Source organism: Mustela putorius, unplaced genomic scaffold, assembly GCF_011764305.1.
Source record: "Mustela putorius furo isolate JIRA1106 unplaced genomic scaffold, ASM1176430v1.1 tig00000569_pilon_pilon_pilon, whole genome shotgun sequence".
Classification (NCBI taxonomy): Eukaryota; Metazoa; Chordata; class Mammalia; order Carnivora; family Mustelidae; genus Mustela; species Mustela putorius.
This window is the reverse complement of record NW_025421419.1, coordinates 39,606-56,531: the sequence shown is the minus strand read 5'-3', so window position 1 is coordinate 56,531 and position 16,926 is coordinate 39,606. Positions and strand designations below refer to the sequence as shown.

Below are 16,926 nucleotides of genomic sequence, written 5' to 3'. Positions count from 1 at the left end.
TGCCAGTTCTCTAGGCCTTTTCCCATAATTTGGCACTCACATCCCTCCCACCCAGTTTGCCCATTTCAGGCTTGACCTTGGATGGGCCTGACCTACATGGGACTGAGAGAGTGAGTACATTCTTCCGGGTCACACTTGCTCTTGGAAAATGATTCACTGACATCGCAGGGACTGAGGAATCCGATTGAGACACTCTGGGCATTTCTGTGACTATGTACTGAGTGAAGACTTTCTTTGACCGACCAAAATACATAGTGTCCTGTATTATCATACCTTTACTCTCAATGTGCTCTGAAGAATTAAACCGTGAGATATAAATGGATGTGCAACAGGTTCAAATATCTCAAATATCTTTCCTGCTGCCTGTCGATTGCTTTTAAAAATTACAGTCTCAAAAAAACATTACACTATCATATGATCTCCCTGATATGAGGAAGTGGTGATGCAACATGGGGGCTTAAGTGGGTACGAGAAGAATAAATGAAAGAAGATGGGATTGGGAGGGAGACAAACCATAAGTGACTCTTAATCTCACAAAACAAACTGAGGGTTGCTGGGGGGAGGTGTTTGGGAGAAAGGGGTGGTATTATGGATATTGGGGAGGGTATGTGTTTTGGTGAGTGCTGTGAAGTGTGTAAACCTGGTGATTCACAGACCTGTACCCCTGGGGATAAAAATATATGTTTATAAAAAATAAAAAATTATATTAAAAAAAAACATTACATTCCCATTAACCGGAGATAGGTTAATCATAAATGGAATTATTACCAATTGCTCAATAATACTTGAAACCATCCCAAGGGGCTTTAAATCAGTATCTTCATGCAGAATAATAGTGAGTTCTTCAACAGAAAGTAGTCCATTAAAAAGTAATTCATCTTTTGTTTTAAGAATAAAATTCTTGTTTTCCTTTTCAGTTTGTCAGCCATCTTCTCCGCCTGACAGCAGTGGAGGAAGTGATATACAAGAGGAAGATGAGAATGAGGAGGCGCTTGAACTACCCGAATCTGTTTCACCGTCCAAGTCCAAATCCGAGGCTACGTGTCTAGAGACTGCGTGTCCCTGCCAGCTCTACAGCGCTCAGGGACGGTGAGCAGTTCCCGGCCTTGACTGTGGAGGAAATTGAAGTGACTGCTCCTTGGCAGGCTGAACATCCGTGTCCTGTCTGCTGTCCGGGGACACCTCATGCGACTGCAGTGACGGCCGTGATCCTGGAACATATATACAGCCCTGAGACTGCACCGCCTGACCTTGGCCATCCCCCAAACCAGTGCCATTAAAGTTCAGAGTTTCTAGCTGAGCTGCCGTGGCCTCAACTACTTTCATGGTGTCGCACCAGAGGGCCCTCAGACAGGCTCACAGCTTGCTAGGAAAAAGATAGAACTGTGCAGGTTGTAACCGCATCTGCGCCAGATTTCCCACATTTCTAGGGTAACTGCAGGAGGACCTGCCTGGAGACGCGCCCCGTCGCTTACACAGGGGCACTTCCAGGGGAGCCTACTCTGTGCTTGCTTTTCTTTTAATTTTTTTATTTACTCATTGTTAATTAATGAGTATAATAAAATTTCTCCAAGTGTCTATAAGAATGTCTTTTTCATTGTGTGTGAGTCCTTTGCCTTTATATAGCTCAGGGGTTTTGATCTTTCCTTGGATCTCAGGTATTAGAAGTAGAGTGGATTGCCTACTCAGATGGTGCTGGGCAGTTGCCCACTGTCATATGCATTGTGCAGCTGACCTCAGGGTGGACATCAGCATGTTCCAACCCTTGGGAGTTGGAGTTGGAGTTGGAATTGGTATTCTCAGGGCACCTTTGTTTTGATACTTCCGTTATGGGATGACAATCTCTTGAGAAGGGCTGTGCTCACTAGAGAGACAGATGGTGAACATTCCTGCTGTACCCTTTGACGTCTCATAGCAGGCTGCCAGAGCAAAACTCAGGCCACCAGCTAGAGTAATGCTGGTTAAAGGAGGAAGGAAAATTTTGAAAAGCCAAAAGAATACTATGACTCTGTGTGTGTGTGTGTGTGTGTGTGTGTGTGTGTGTTAGTGCTGTCATATTCCACATCTTTCCAGGTAGCAAACAAGCAAAAAACTTTACACCGCAGTAGAAGATAACCCAGTGAACCCTTCATCTTAACAGTGTCAAAATAAATGAAGCTCTCTGCAAGCCAGAATGAGTGGCACGATATGTGCAAAGTGCTGAAGGGAAAAAGAAGTACAAGCAAGAAGAATGTACTTGACAAGACTACTGTTCAGATTTCAAAGAGAGATCAACATCTTCCTAGAGAAATGAAAGCTAAAGAAGTTTATCATCACCAAAACAGTCTTACAATAAATGTGAAACTGACCTTTTAAAAATGGAAAATGAGGGACGCCAGGGTGGATCAGTGGGTTAAAGCCTCTGCCTTTGGCTCAGGTCATGGTCCCTGGACACTGAGATTGAGCCTCACATCAGGCTCTCTGCTCTGCAAGGAGCCTGATTTCTCTTCTTTCTCTCTCTAACTGCCTCTCTTCCTACTTGTGATCTCTGTCTGTCAAATAAGTAGATAAATTATAAATAAATAAATAAATAAATAAATAAATGGAAAATGAGTGGCCAGAAATTGCATAAGTAATTATGAATAAAAAGATGTAAAATACAAAATAATATGTCAATATGATAGCATATACATAATATATGGAAGAGTTAAGGAAAAAGGAAGAGAAGATATTTTTTAAAAGAATGTATTGATTTTAGAAGTTTTTATTTATTTATTTGACAGGGAGAGACAGAGAGAGAGCACAAGAAGGGGGAACAGCAGGCAGAGGGAGAGAGAGAAGCAGGCTGCTGAGCAGGGAGCTGGATGTAGGGCTCGATCCCAGGACCCTGGGATCAGACCTGAACTGAAGACAGATGCTTAAGCAACTGAGCCACCCAGGAATGTGTAAAGAATGTGTTTAGACTCAAGTGACTGTCCAATTCATATACACTGCTATAATGCAGGATATTATATAAGAACTTCAGGGTAATAGCAAACCTAAAACCTGTAGAGGATGCACAAAATTTAAAAAGAGAAAGCCAAACAACACTACAGAAACTTGTCAATCACAAAGGAAAAGAGGAAGATAAGGAGACAGAAACAGTAAACTACAAACAACCAGACAATAAATAACAAAATTTCAATAAGGACATACATGTCAATAATTATGTTAAATATAAAGGGCCTAAATTTTCCAATTAAATGACAAGGTAGAGAAGGGTTAAATAAGCAAGACTTATCTATATGGTACCCAGAAGAGATCATCTCAGATGTGGAGATACATGCAGAGTAAAAGCTAAGGTATGGAAAGCATAGATACATGCGTTTGGAAGCAAAAAAAAAAAAAAAAAACCAAACAAACAAAATCAAAACAAAATGAAAACAACCCAGAGAAGAAATGCTTATATCATAAAAAATGGAATTTAAAACAAAGACTGTAGCGCGTGATAAAGACATTACATAATGCAAAGGGTTAAATCCAACAGGGAGATATAACAATTCTAAATATCTATGCACCCAACACTGAAGCACCTAAATACATACAGGAAATATTAATGGGCATAAGGAGACAAGATGTTATGGCACAGCAAGAGTAGGGGGCTTTAACCCCAAAGTACATCAATGGGTAGATCATCAGGGCAGAAAATCAGTATGGAAATCATGTCTTTGGGTGATAAATGAGACCATGTGGACAACACAGGTGTATACAAACAATTCTATCCCAAAACAACAGAATACACATTTTCTTCCAGTGTATGTGGAACATCTAGAGTATATCACATGTTAGGGCATAAAACAAGCCTCAGTAAATTTAAAAAGATTGAAAGCATACCATGCAACTGTTCTTGACCCCTATGGTATGTAACTAGAAATCAACCACAAGAAAAAAACGGGAAAACACACAAACACGTAGAGTCTAAACAACATGATACTAAACAGTGATTCAACAAAGCAGTCTAAGGGAATAAAATAATGGGAAATATATATAAATATATAAATACCTATAAAAAGTGGAAACATGAAAAATAAAAATATCCTCTCCATATAATAAAAAACAAAAATAATGAGAGTGATGAGACAATGGTAAAAAAAAAAAAATCATTGAACACAGGGAAAGTATTTTGTTAAAATTTGAATTCAATTAGCCATAGGGCAGTTCTATTTTCAACATTTTGAGGAACCTCCATGCTGTTTTCCAGAGTGGATGCACCAGCTTGCATTCCCACCAACAGTGTAGGAGGGTTCACCTTTCTCCGCATCCTCGCCAGCATCTGTCATTTCCTGACTTGTTAATTTTAGCCATTCTGACTGGTGTGAGGTGATATCTCATTGTGGTTTTGATTTGTATTTCTCTGTTTCCGAGTGATATGGAGCACTTTTTCATGTGTCTGTTGGCCATCTGGATGTCTTCTTTGCAGAAATGTCTGTTCATGCCAACATTTAGTACATCATTAGCTTCTGATGCAGTGTTCAATGATTCATCAGTTGCATATACACCCAGTGCACATCACTTCGTGTGTACTCCTTAATGCCCATCACCTAGTTACCCCATACCCCCACCAACCTCCCCTTCCACAACCCTCAGTTTGTGTCCCAATAGTTCATTTTTGCTTTTGTTTCTCTTGCCTTTAGAGACATGTCTTGCAAGACTTTGCTCTGGCCAAGGTTGGAGTGGTTATTGCCTTTGTTCTCAGAGATTTTCATGGATTCCTGCCTCACATTTGGGTCTTTCATCCATTTTGAGTTTATTTTTGTGTATGGTGTGTGGTTCTCTTTCTTCAGTCACATTATTAATATATAGAAATGCAACTGATTTCTGTGCATTGCTTTTGTAACCTGCTATGTTGGTGAATTGCTGTATGAGTTCTAGCAATTTTAGGGTGCAGTTTTTTGGGTTTTCCACATAAAGTACCAAGCCATCTGGGAAAAGAGAAAGTTTGACTTCTTGCCAATTTGAATGCTTTTTATTTTGTTTTTTGTTGTCTGATTGCTGAAGCTAGGACTTCTAGTACTATGTTAAACAATAGTAGTGAGACTGGGCATCCTTGTCAAGTTCATGACCTTAAGGGAAAAGCTCTGTTTCTTCCCTTTGAGAATGATATTTGCTGCTTTTCATAGATGAATTTAATGATACTGATGTATGGTTCTTCTATCCCTACACTTTTGAAGAGTTTTAATGAAGAAAGAATGCTGATTTTATCAAATGCTTTTTCTGCATCAACATAAAGGATCATAATGTTCTTGCCTTTTCTTTTATTTATGTGATCTATCTCATTGATTGATTTGTGAACATTGAACCACGCTTGCATCACAGGAATCAATTCCACTTGGTCATGATGAATAAATCATTTTAGTGTACTCTTGCATCCTACTGAGTAGTATCTTGGTGAGAATTCTGGCATCTATGTTTATTAGGGATATTTGTCAGTAACTCTCCTTTTTGGTGGGATCTTTATCTGGTTCTGGGATCAAGGTAAAACTGGCCTCATAGAATGATTGGGAAATTTCTTTCCATTTCTATTTTTTTTTTAAAGCAGCTTCAGAAGAGTAGGTATTAGTTCTTCTTTAGATGTTTGGTATAATTCTCCTGGAGTTATCTGGCCCTGGATTCTTCTTTGTCAAGAGATTTTTGATTACTGTTTCAATTTCCTTGCTGGTTGGCATATAGCTGCTATAATATGTTCTTAAATTTGTTTCTATTTCCTTGGTGTTGGTTTTGATCTCTCCTCTTTCACCTATGGTTTTCTTAATTTGCGTCACTTCTCTTTTCTTTTAAACAAATTTATTTGGCTTTATTTATTCATTTCTGAGAGAGAGTGTGTGTAAATGAGCGAGAAAGAGAACAAGTCGGGAAGGGACAGAGGAAGAAGCAGACTCCCTGCAAAGCTGGGAGGCTGATAGGGAACTCGATCCTAAGACCCTGGGATCGTGACCTGAGCTGAAGGCAGGTGCTTAACTGACTAAGCCACCAGGTGCCCAAGGGTCCTTTTTCTTTTCTTTTTTTAAAGTCTGGCTGGGAGTTTATCAATCTTATTAATTACTTCAGCGAACCAGCTTCTACTTTCATTGATCTGTTCTACTATTTCTCTGGTTTCTATTTCATTGATTTCTGCTCTAATATTTATTATTTCTCTTCTCCTGCTTGGTTTAAGCCATATTTGCTCTTCTTTCTCCAGTTCTTTTAGGTGTAAGGAGAGCTTGTGTATTTGAGATTTTTCTAATTTTTGAGAGAGGTTTGTAATGAAATACAGCTTCCTCTTAAGGCTGTTTTTGCTACTTCCCAAATGTTTGAACAGTGTGTCTTCATTCTCATTAGTTTTCATGAATTTTTAAGGTTCTTTAATTTCCTGTTGGACCCTTCATTTTTTAGTAGGATGCTCTTAAAACTCCAAGTGTTTGATTTCCTTCCAAATTTCCTCCTGTGATTGAATTCAAGATCATTGTTGTCTGAAAACATGCAAGGAATCATCCCAGTCTTTTGGTATTGCTTGAGACTTGATTGGTAATGTGAGATGTGATCTGTTTGGAGAATGTTCAATGTGCGCTTCAGAAGAACATATGTTCTGTTACATTAAGGTAGGTTTGTTGCCAGCCTAGTGTTTCTACCGTTGTAGGTTAAGAACGTGTTGTCTACATAGACCAGTGGAACAGAGTAGAGAGCCCAGATATGGACCCTCAACTCTATGGTCAATTAATCTTCGACAAAACAGGAAAAAATATACAGTGGAAAAAAGACAGTCTCTTCAATAAATGGTGCTGGGAAAACTGGGCAGCTATATGTAGAAGAATGAAACTCGACCATTCTCTTACACCGTACACAAAGATAAACTCAAAATGGATAAAAGACCTCAACGTGAGACAGGAATCCATCAGAATCCTAGAGGAGAACATAGGCAGTAATCTCTTCTATATCAGCCACAGCAACTTTTTTCAAGATATGTCTCCAACGGCAAAGAAAACAAAAGTGAAAATAAACTTTTGGGACTTCATCAAAATCAAAAGCTTCTGCACAGCAAAGGAAACAGTCAACAAAACAAAGAGGCAACCCACGAAATGGGAGAAGATATTTGCAAATGACAGTACAGACAAAAGGTTGATATCCAGGATCTATAATGAACTCCTCAAACTCAACACACACGAAACAGGCAAACATCAAAAAATGGGCAGAAGATCTGAACAGACACTTCTCCAATCAAGACATACAAATGGCTATCAGACACATGAAAAAATGTTCATCATCATTAGCCCTCAGGGAGATTCAAATTAAAACCACATTGAGATATCACCTTACACCAGTAAGAATGGCCAAAATTAACAAGACAGGAAACAACATGTGTTGGAGAGGATGTGGAGAAAGGGGAACCCTCTTCCACTCTTGGTGGGAATGGAAGTTGGTGCAGCCTCTTTGGAGAACAGTCTGGAGATTCCTCAAGAAATTAAAAATAGACCTTCCCTATGACCCTGGAATTGTACTCCTGGGTATTTAACCCAAGGATACAGATGTTGTGAAAAGAAGGGCCATCTGTACCCCAATGTTTATAGCAGCAATGGCCACAGTCGCCAAACTATGGAAAGAACCAAGATGCCCTTCAAGGGACTAATGGATAAGGAAGATGTGGTCCATATACACTATGGAGTATTATGCCTCCATCAGAAAGGATGAATACCCAACTTTTGTAGCAACATGGACGGGACTGGAAGAGATTATGCTGAGTGAAATAAGTCAAGCAGAGAGAGTCAATTATCATATGGTTTCACTTATTTGTGGGAGCATAACAAATAGCATGGAGGACAAAGGGTGTTAGAGAGGAGAAGGGAGTTGGGGTAAATTGGAAGAAGAGGTGAATCATGAGAGACTATGGATTCTGAAAAACAATCTGAGGGGTCTGAATTGGCAGAGTTTGGGAGGTTGGGGGGTACCAGGTGGTGGGTGTTATAGAGGGCATGGATTGCATGGAGCACACTGGGTGTGGTGAAAAAATAATGAATACTGTTTTTCTGAAAATAAATAAATTGAAAACATTAAAAAAAAAGAACCTGTTGTCTTGAACTGCTTTCAGGATTTTGCCTTCAAATCTGAAATTTGCAAGCTTCACTATTACCTGTTGGGGTGTGGATCCATTTTTACTGATTTTGGAATTGTCCTCTCTACCTCTTGGACTTGAATTCCTCTTTCCTTCCCCAGATTCGGGAAGTTCTCAGCTATAATTTCCTTAAATATACCTTTTGGCCCTCAATTTCTCTCTTTCTTCTCTCTCAGGGACCCCCACAATTCTAATTTTGTTTTATTTGATGACATTGCTGATTTCTCAAAGTCTCCCCTACTGGTCCATTACTTGTTGTTCTCTCTTTTCCTCAACTTCTTTCCTTTCCATCAACTTGTCTTCTATGTCACTTATTTTCTATTCTTCCTCATTTACCCTAGCTGTTCAAACATCCAGTTTAGACTGCAGGTTAGTTAAAACATTTTAAATTTAGACCAGATTGGATTTCATTTTGACACGGAGAGACAGCCCAGTGACTTTTATACTTTTTTTCAGGCCCAGCTAGTAACTTTATCATTATTATCCTGAATTCCATCTCCAACACTTTACTTATATCCATATTGATTAGATCCATGACAGCATTAACTCTAGTTCTTTCTTTTGTTGTGAATTTCCCCTTTTAGTCATTTTGCTCAGAGAAGAATGGATGAACAAGTGAGATAAATCAAAAACATCAACCATGATCCATGTGAACTACAGACAATACAAATCAAAATAGGTCAAAACCAAAAAGAAAAGAAAAAAGAATGAAAGGAAAAAAAGAGAGAGAGAGGAAGAAGAGACAATATAATATCCCAAATGGACAAAATGGGATAATCAACTTGTCCTGGATGTATTTTAATCTATTTGTTAGAAGACAGTCAATCCCAAAACTGGAAAGAAAGCAAAACTTATATACACACAAAAATTAAATGAATCCATCGAAAGGAAACCAAAAAGGCAGAATACATTGATTAAATGTAAATGTGAAAAATGAAAGTAGAAAAAGACTTTAAAAATTGCGGAAGGCACAAAAAAATGAAAAGACATTCCATGCTCATGGATCGGAAGACCAAATATTGTTAATATGTCTATGCTACTTAGAGCGATCTACACATTTAATGCAATCCCTGTCAAAATGCTATCAACTGATAAAGGGGGCAAAATGGCAAAGGAGTAGGGGACTCCATTTCAACTGATGCCCTGAATTTAGCTGGATATCTACCAAGCTGTCGAACACCCATGCAATCAGCCTGAGATGTAAGATTATATGTCTGGATCTCTATGGGGACAGAAGACCTTCAGTCGTGAGGTACAAAGGATGGAGTTGTGATTGTGCAGACCAATATCAGAGGATGAACAGAATGGGGAGGGGCCCAACAGAAGCTACCCACTGGGAAGTAAAATAATATCCCAGTGCAAAAAACATCCTGCCCCTGGGGACCACTGATAGTTTACAGAGGGGTGGTGGTGGGAGAGGAAGTGCCCAATATAACAGCATTTCAAACAGAATTCAGGAGCTTAAGGAAAATTGCTGGACCAGGACAGGCTCTTGTGAGGACCTGTGCCTGTGGATCAAGGGGGCTGGCCTTTGCCAGGGAAGCTTCTGCAGCTGCCACCCTCACCCATCCATACTGGGATCACTCATGGTCTTCGTGGCACAAACATGCAGCCAAGAATACTTTATCTAGCAAGGCTGTGATTCAGAACAGATGGAGAGACAAAGAACTTCCAGGATAGGCAGAAACTGAAAGAATATGTGACCACTAAGCCAGCCCTACAAGAAATATTAAGGGCAATTCGATAAAAGGAGAAAGTCCCCAAGAGTGATATAGAACAGAAATATACAGAGACAATCTACAGAAACAAGGACAGGCAGCATGATGACAATAAAACCCCATCTTTCAATAATCACTTTCAACATGAAGGCCCTAAATGCTCCCATAAAATGGCACAGGGTTGCAGATTGGATAAAAAGGACCTATCCATATGCTTTCTATAAGAGACTCATGTTGAACTTAAAGATACTTCTAGATCAAAAGCAAAGGGATTGATAACCATTGTTCATGCCATCAGACCTCAAAAGAAAGCTGAGGTAGCAATTCTCATATCAGAGAAATAAGATTTTAAGATAAGGACTGTAGTTAGAGATACAGAAGGACAGTATATCATTCTTAAAGTGTCCATCCAACAAGAGGATCTAACAATTGTAAATATGTATGCCCCCAACATGGGAGCAGCCAACTACCTAAGCCAAATGTTACCAAAAAATATAGATAGAGAGGTAGATAGATAGATAGATAATAACACCTTAATAGTAGGAGACCTCAACACTCTACTCTCAGCAAAGGACAGATCATCTAAGCAGAAAATCAAAGAAGAAACAAGAGCCTTGAATGACATGCTGCACAAGATGAACCTCACAGATATACACAGAACATTCCCCTGAAACAACAGAATACCCATTCTTCTCAGGCACACATAGAACTTTCTCCAGAATAGTCCACATACTGGGTCACAAATCAGGTCTCAACCCACACCAAAAGACTGAGATGATTTCCTGCATATTCTCAGACCACAATGCTTTCTTTGAAACCGGAACTGAGACACAAGAAAAAGTTTGGAAAAAATTCAAACACTTGGAAGCTAAGGATCATCCTACTCAAGAATTTTGGGTCAACCAATAAATCAAAGAAGAACTTAAACAATTCATGGAAACCAACGAGAATGAAAACACATCATTATAAAACCTATGGGATATGGCAAAGGCAGTCTTAAGGGGGAAATACATAGCCAGCCAAGCCTCAGAAAAATAGAAATATCCCAAATTCACCACCTATCTTCACACCTTAAGGAACTGAAGAAAAAACAAAAAATGAAGCCTAAGCCACACAGGAGAAGAGAACTAATTAAGATTAGAGGAGGGATCAAAGAATTAGAAACCAGAAATGCCAAGAGCAGATCAACAAAACTAGAAACTGGTTCTTTGAAAGAATTAATAAGATCAATAAACCACTGGCCAGACTTATCCAAAAGAACAGAGAAAAAGCCCAAATGAATAATATTATGAATGACAGGGGATGATCACAACGAACACCAAGGAAATAGAAACACTTATTAGAGATTATTATCAACAAATATATGCCAATAAAGTAAGCAAAGTGGAAGAAATGGATGCCTTCCTGGAAACCTATGGACTACTATGACAAAAACAGGCAGAAATTGACAGCCTGAATAGACACATAACCAATAACTAGTTGAGGCAGAGATCAAAAACCTCCCAAAAAAACAAGAGTCAAGGACATGGTGGATTCTCTGGGGAACTCTACCAAACATTCAAAGAAGAAATAACACCTATTCTGAAGCTGTTTCAAAACATAGAAAATGAAGGAAAGCTTCAGGGCTCATTCTGTGAGCCCAGCATTGCCTTGATCCCCAAAACCAGGCAAAGACCCCATCAAAAAGGATAATTTCAGACCCACATCCCTGATGGATATGGATGTCAAGATTTCCAATAAGATCCTACCTAACAGGATCCAACAGTGCCTAAAAGGAGTGCATTACAAATAGTACATTAAGAGATTATCCATCAGGACCAGGTGGGATTTATCCCTGGGATCCAAGAGTGGTTCAACCTTGGCAAATCAGTGTGATAGAACATGTTAATTAGAGTTGAGGGAAGAACCATATGGTTCTCTCAATTGGTGCAGAAAAAGCATTTGACAAAATACAGCATCCTCTCCTGATTGAAACTCTTCAGACTATGGGGATAGTGGGAACATTCCTCAATTTTATAAAAACCATTTACAAAAAGCCCACAAAGAATATAATTCTCAATGGGGAAAAGCTGAGATCCTTTCCCTTAAGATCAAGATCAAAAGCTTTTGCACAGCAAAGGAAACAGTTAACAAAATCAAAAGACAACTGACAGAATGGGAGAAGATATTTGCAAACAACATATCAGATAAAGGACTAGTGTCCAGAATCTATAAAGAACTTAGCAAACTCAACACCCAAAGAACAAATAATCCAATCAAGAAATGGGCAGAAGACATGAACAGACATTTCTGCAAAGAAGACATCCAGATGGCGAACAGACACATGAAAAAGTGCTCCATATCACTCGGCATCAGGGAAATACAAATCAAAACCACAATGAGATATCACCTCACACCAGTCAGAATGGCTAAAATCAACAAGTCAGGAAATGACAGATGCTGGCGAGGATGCGGGGAAAGGGGAACCCTCCTACACTGTTGGTGGGAATGCAAGCTGGTGCAGCCACTCTGGAAAACAGCATGGAGGTTCCTCAAAATGTTGAAAATAGAACTGCCCTATGACCCAGCAATTGCACTATTGGGTATTTACCCTAAAGATACAAATGTAGTGATCCAAAGGGACACATGCACCCGAATGTTTATAGCAGCAATGTCCACAATAGCCAAACTATGGAAAGAACCTAGATGTCCATCAACAGATGAATGGATCAAGAAGATGTGGTATATATACACAATGGAATACTATGCAGCCATCAAAAGAAATGAAATCTTGCCATTTGCAACAACATGGATGGAACTAGAGCGTATCATGCTCAGCGAAATAAGTCAAGCAGAGAAAGACAACTATCATATGATCTCCCTGATATGAGGAAGTGGTGATGCAACATGGAGGCTTAAGTGGGTAGAAGAAGAATAAATGAAACAAGACGGGATTGGGAGGGAGACAAACCATAAGTGACTCTTAATCTCACAAAACAAACTGAGGGTTGCCGGGGGGAGGGGGTTTGGGAGAAGGGGGTGGGATTATGGACATTGGGGAGGGTATGTGCTTGGGTGAGTGCTGTGAAGTGTGTAAACCTGGTGATTCACAGACCTGTACCCCTGGGGATAAAAATATATGTTTATAAAAAAATAAAAAATTAAAAAAAAAAAAAAGATCAGGAACCCAAGAAGGATACCCACTATCCCCACTGTTGTTCAACATAGTACCAGAAGTCCTAGCCTCAGCAATCAGACAACAAAAAGAAATAAAAATATTGAAATGGGCAAAGAAGAAGTCAAACTTTCTCTCTTCACAGATGACATGATACTTTATATGGAAAACCCAAAGGACTCTGCTCCCAAATTACTAGCACTCATATAGCAAATCAGTAATATGACAGGATACAAAATCAATGCAGAGAAATCAGTTGCTTTCCTATGCACTAACAATGTAACTGTAGAAAGAGAATTTAAGGAATTAATTCCATTTACAATAGCACCAAAAACCATAATATACCTTGCAAAAAACCTAACCAAGGAGGTGAAGGAAGTACAAAGAAGACATCGAAATGGCCAACAAACATACGAAGAAATGCTCAACATCCACTGGCATCAAGGAAATACAATTCGAAACCACAATGAGAAACCACTTCATACCAGTCAAAAATGGCTAAAATTAACAATTTAGGAATCAACAGATGTTGGTGAGGATGTAGAAAAAGGGGAACCCTCCTACACTGTTTGTGGGAATGCAACCTGTTGCAGCCGCTCTGGCAAACAGTATGGAGGATCCTCAAAAAGTAGAAAATAAGAGTTTCCCTCTGACCCAGCAATCGCACTACTGGGTATTTACCCCAAAGATACCAACGTAGTTATCCGAAGGGGCATGTGCACCCGGATGGTTATAGCAGCAGTGTCCACAATACCAAACTAGGAAAGGGTCTAGATGTCCATCAACAGAAGAATGGATAAAGAAGATGTGATTGATATATCCATATCTATATCACATATATCTATATCTATGTATCATCTTTCTATATCTACACACAAGCATGCACGCACACACACACACTCACTAGAATATTACGCAGCCAAAAAAAAAAAATAATAATCGTGCCATTTGCAACAACATGGCTGGAACTAGGTGGTATTATGCTAAGAGATATAAGTCAATCAGAGAAAGACAACTATCGTATTATCACGCTGATGCATGGATTTTAAGAAACAAGGCAGAGGATCATGGGGGATGAGAGGAAGAAGTGAAATGAAATAGGATGAAACCAGTGAGGGAGACAAAACATAAAAGACTTAATCTCAGGAAAAAACTGAGGGTTCCTGGAGTGGTGGACGCTGGGAGGGATAAGATGACTGGGTGATGGACATTGGGGAGGGTGTGTGCTATGGTGAGTGATGTGAATTGTGTTAAGACTGATGAATCACAGGCCTGTACCCCTGAAACAAATAATACATTATATGTTCATTAAAAAAAGACTTAAAGATGTGAGGGCGATCTGACTACAGCATCTGTCACCCCATTGTTCGCCAGGGTTGATTCAGCCGATCTGACTGGCTAGGCGGGTGTCCCCTTCCTCCCTCACCACTCTATAAACATCCCTCCCAAAGCAGTGCACTCAGTCAAAGAGGATGACCTTCCCCGATAGAGGAGAGGATCGGTCTTGGGCCAAGGGTATACGAGTAGCTACGCTCCCCTGCTAGAACCTCCAAACAGGCTCTCTAGGTCCATTTGTAGGAGGACGTAGGGTAGTCAAGCTTCCAAGACCCTAGACACACACAAATGAAGCTCTTCACGTGGCAGTCTGCCTAAAAAAAAAAAAAAAAAAAAAAAAAAAAAAAAAAAAAAAAAAAAAAAACAAAAAAAAAAGTCAATAAAGTAAGAAACGAATTGAAAAAGGAAATAACAGAAAAAAGAAAAGGGAAAATTTTAAATGAAAGATAAATCATGAAAAAAAAAAACCACGTTAAATTCTCTATATTATTTTCCTCTAGTCCTAGAGTTTTGCAGTCCTGTGTGCTCTGTAAACTTGGTGTTCCCAGTTGTTTCATCTAGTCTTCTGGGGAAGGGGCCTGCTGCACTGAATCTCAGGTGCCTTTGCCTGGGCAGAGTTGCACAGCCCCTTGCCAGGGGGCTGGACTTGGGCTGAGCTGCTACTGATTGATCTATGTGGCTTTTGTTCCCCATAGGTGTTCCACATCTCTCTAGAGGATGAAAACAAATAAGGCCTTGCCCAATCTTGAGTACCGGTGCCGAGAGATGGCAGTCCCCTCTCTTCACTAAACCCTCAGGGATAAGTGGTCTTCACTTTTGTGTGTGCCAAAGTCTAAAGACTCCTGTGGTGTGTGCTTGCACGGATCCTCCCAGCAGAATGCAAAAGCTCCCTGAATTTCTATCCTTTGTAGGGTCCCCACACAGAGAGTGGTCACCCAGTCAGGCACTCCTCCATGCTGTCCTTCCTGAGGAAGTCATATGGCTACAAGTTTTCTGTCCTTTGCAGTACCCCTACACTCTGAGGGGGTTGCCCAATTGTGCACACTCCCGTGCCATCCCTGCTGGAGGAAGTCACAGGGCTGCCACTTATCTCTCCTTTGCAGGATGCATGCAGAAGTGCTGTCACCGGATCATGCTGCAGTTCATGGTTTATGGTGAACCAAGTTGAGGGTCCTCTCCCAGGTTTGCTGCCCCTCGCTGCTTTCTTCTTTCCAATGCTTAGGAACTCTGTCTGCTCATGCACCCCTGTTCTTTCTGTGACCCTGGAGATTCTAAGACGACACTGTCAGACCTAGAATCCTGCTCTGCTTCCAACCAGAGCACCTTTCAGGCATAGATGTCTCTCATTGGAGCAGATTTATAAAGGTTCTAATATTGGGCTCTGGAGCTATATCACTTCCTAGTAGCCAGTTTACAGAGACTCCCCGCCTCCACTGATTATCTTCTGAGATAACCCCTCAGATTCTTCAGACCTCCTCCTTTGTAAAAAGTGGTCACTTATTGGTTTGTAGAATTCCCGCAATTCTTTCCTTACATCTCGGTTTGAATTCATAGGTGTTCAGAATGATTTGATAGTTATCTACCTAAAGTCAGGGGACCAGATAAAACGAGGTCCCCTACTCTTCTGCCATCTTGCCTCCCTCCCCAAAATGTAAATTCTATAATCCATACAAGAAGAGGAGTTGACTTATATCATACTAATGAATTTAACAGATCTTGCTCAATATGTTTGGTGTCAACAGTGGAGGGACTCCATATACTCTAAATCCTTGGGTCACACATTGTGCAACACAGCTTTCCCTTCCCTGTATTTACATAAACTAAGTCACCATCCACTGCACACACATCCACCATCTTAGTGCTCATAAACACAAGTTTCCAATTTCACATCAGGTATTGGCAGTCCAACCAATCCAAATCTCCTTCAGCAACAAATAATGGTTAAGCATCTGACTCTTGATTTCAACCCAGGTCATGATGTTCCAGGCTGTGAGATGGAGGCCTGTAGTGGTTCCATGGTGGGTGTGGAGCCAGCTTAGGATTCTCTCTCTCCCTCTGTCTCTCACTGCCTCCATGTTCCCTCTCTCTCAAAACACCAAACCAAAACAAACAAACAAAAAAACCATCACTGTTTTCAGCAGCTAACTATTATAGACACCCAAAGCACCTTCACACTACTGTATGGATGGATCCTCTAGCACGGGGATTTTCCTCAGCTCTAATGATACAGAAAAGCTCTAGAGATGCAGAGCATCACTACTAGGAGAAAGGTAGTTGCTGGAACTGACACTTCTATAGAGTCACCGATGGATGAGATGTGGAGGGAGCAGCTTCCTGGTGAGACTGGATTCACGTTTGCACCTGGGAAACCAAGGGTACTGAGAAGAGATGAGGGGGATACCTTAAAAGGAAGGCAGGTCAAAGGACTGTAAGCCTGCATTACTGCCATGATGTTGCTATAGACTTACCGGTAAACATCATTCTTTTGACTCTCTGTATGTAATTCTGTGTAAAGCCACAACATTATTTTCCATACATGTCCACTCCCTCACTGCATACTACAACAAAGGACCCTTCTGTTCAAAGACCCAACGGAGTAGTGTGTAAGCATTTTG

The 16,926-nt window shown here is 40.2% G+C and overlaps 1 pseudogene; it reads right to left on the bottom strand.

Annotated features, from left to right (window-relative positions):
* Positions 1 to 10: 10 nt before the first annotated feature.
* Positions 11 to 1,326, bottom strand: LOC123392428 (annotated as a pseudogene).
* Between the last annotated feature and the right edge of the window lie 15,600 nt (positions 1,327 to 16,926).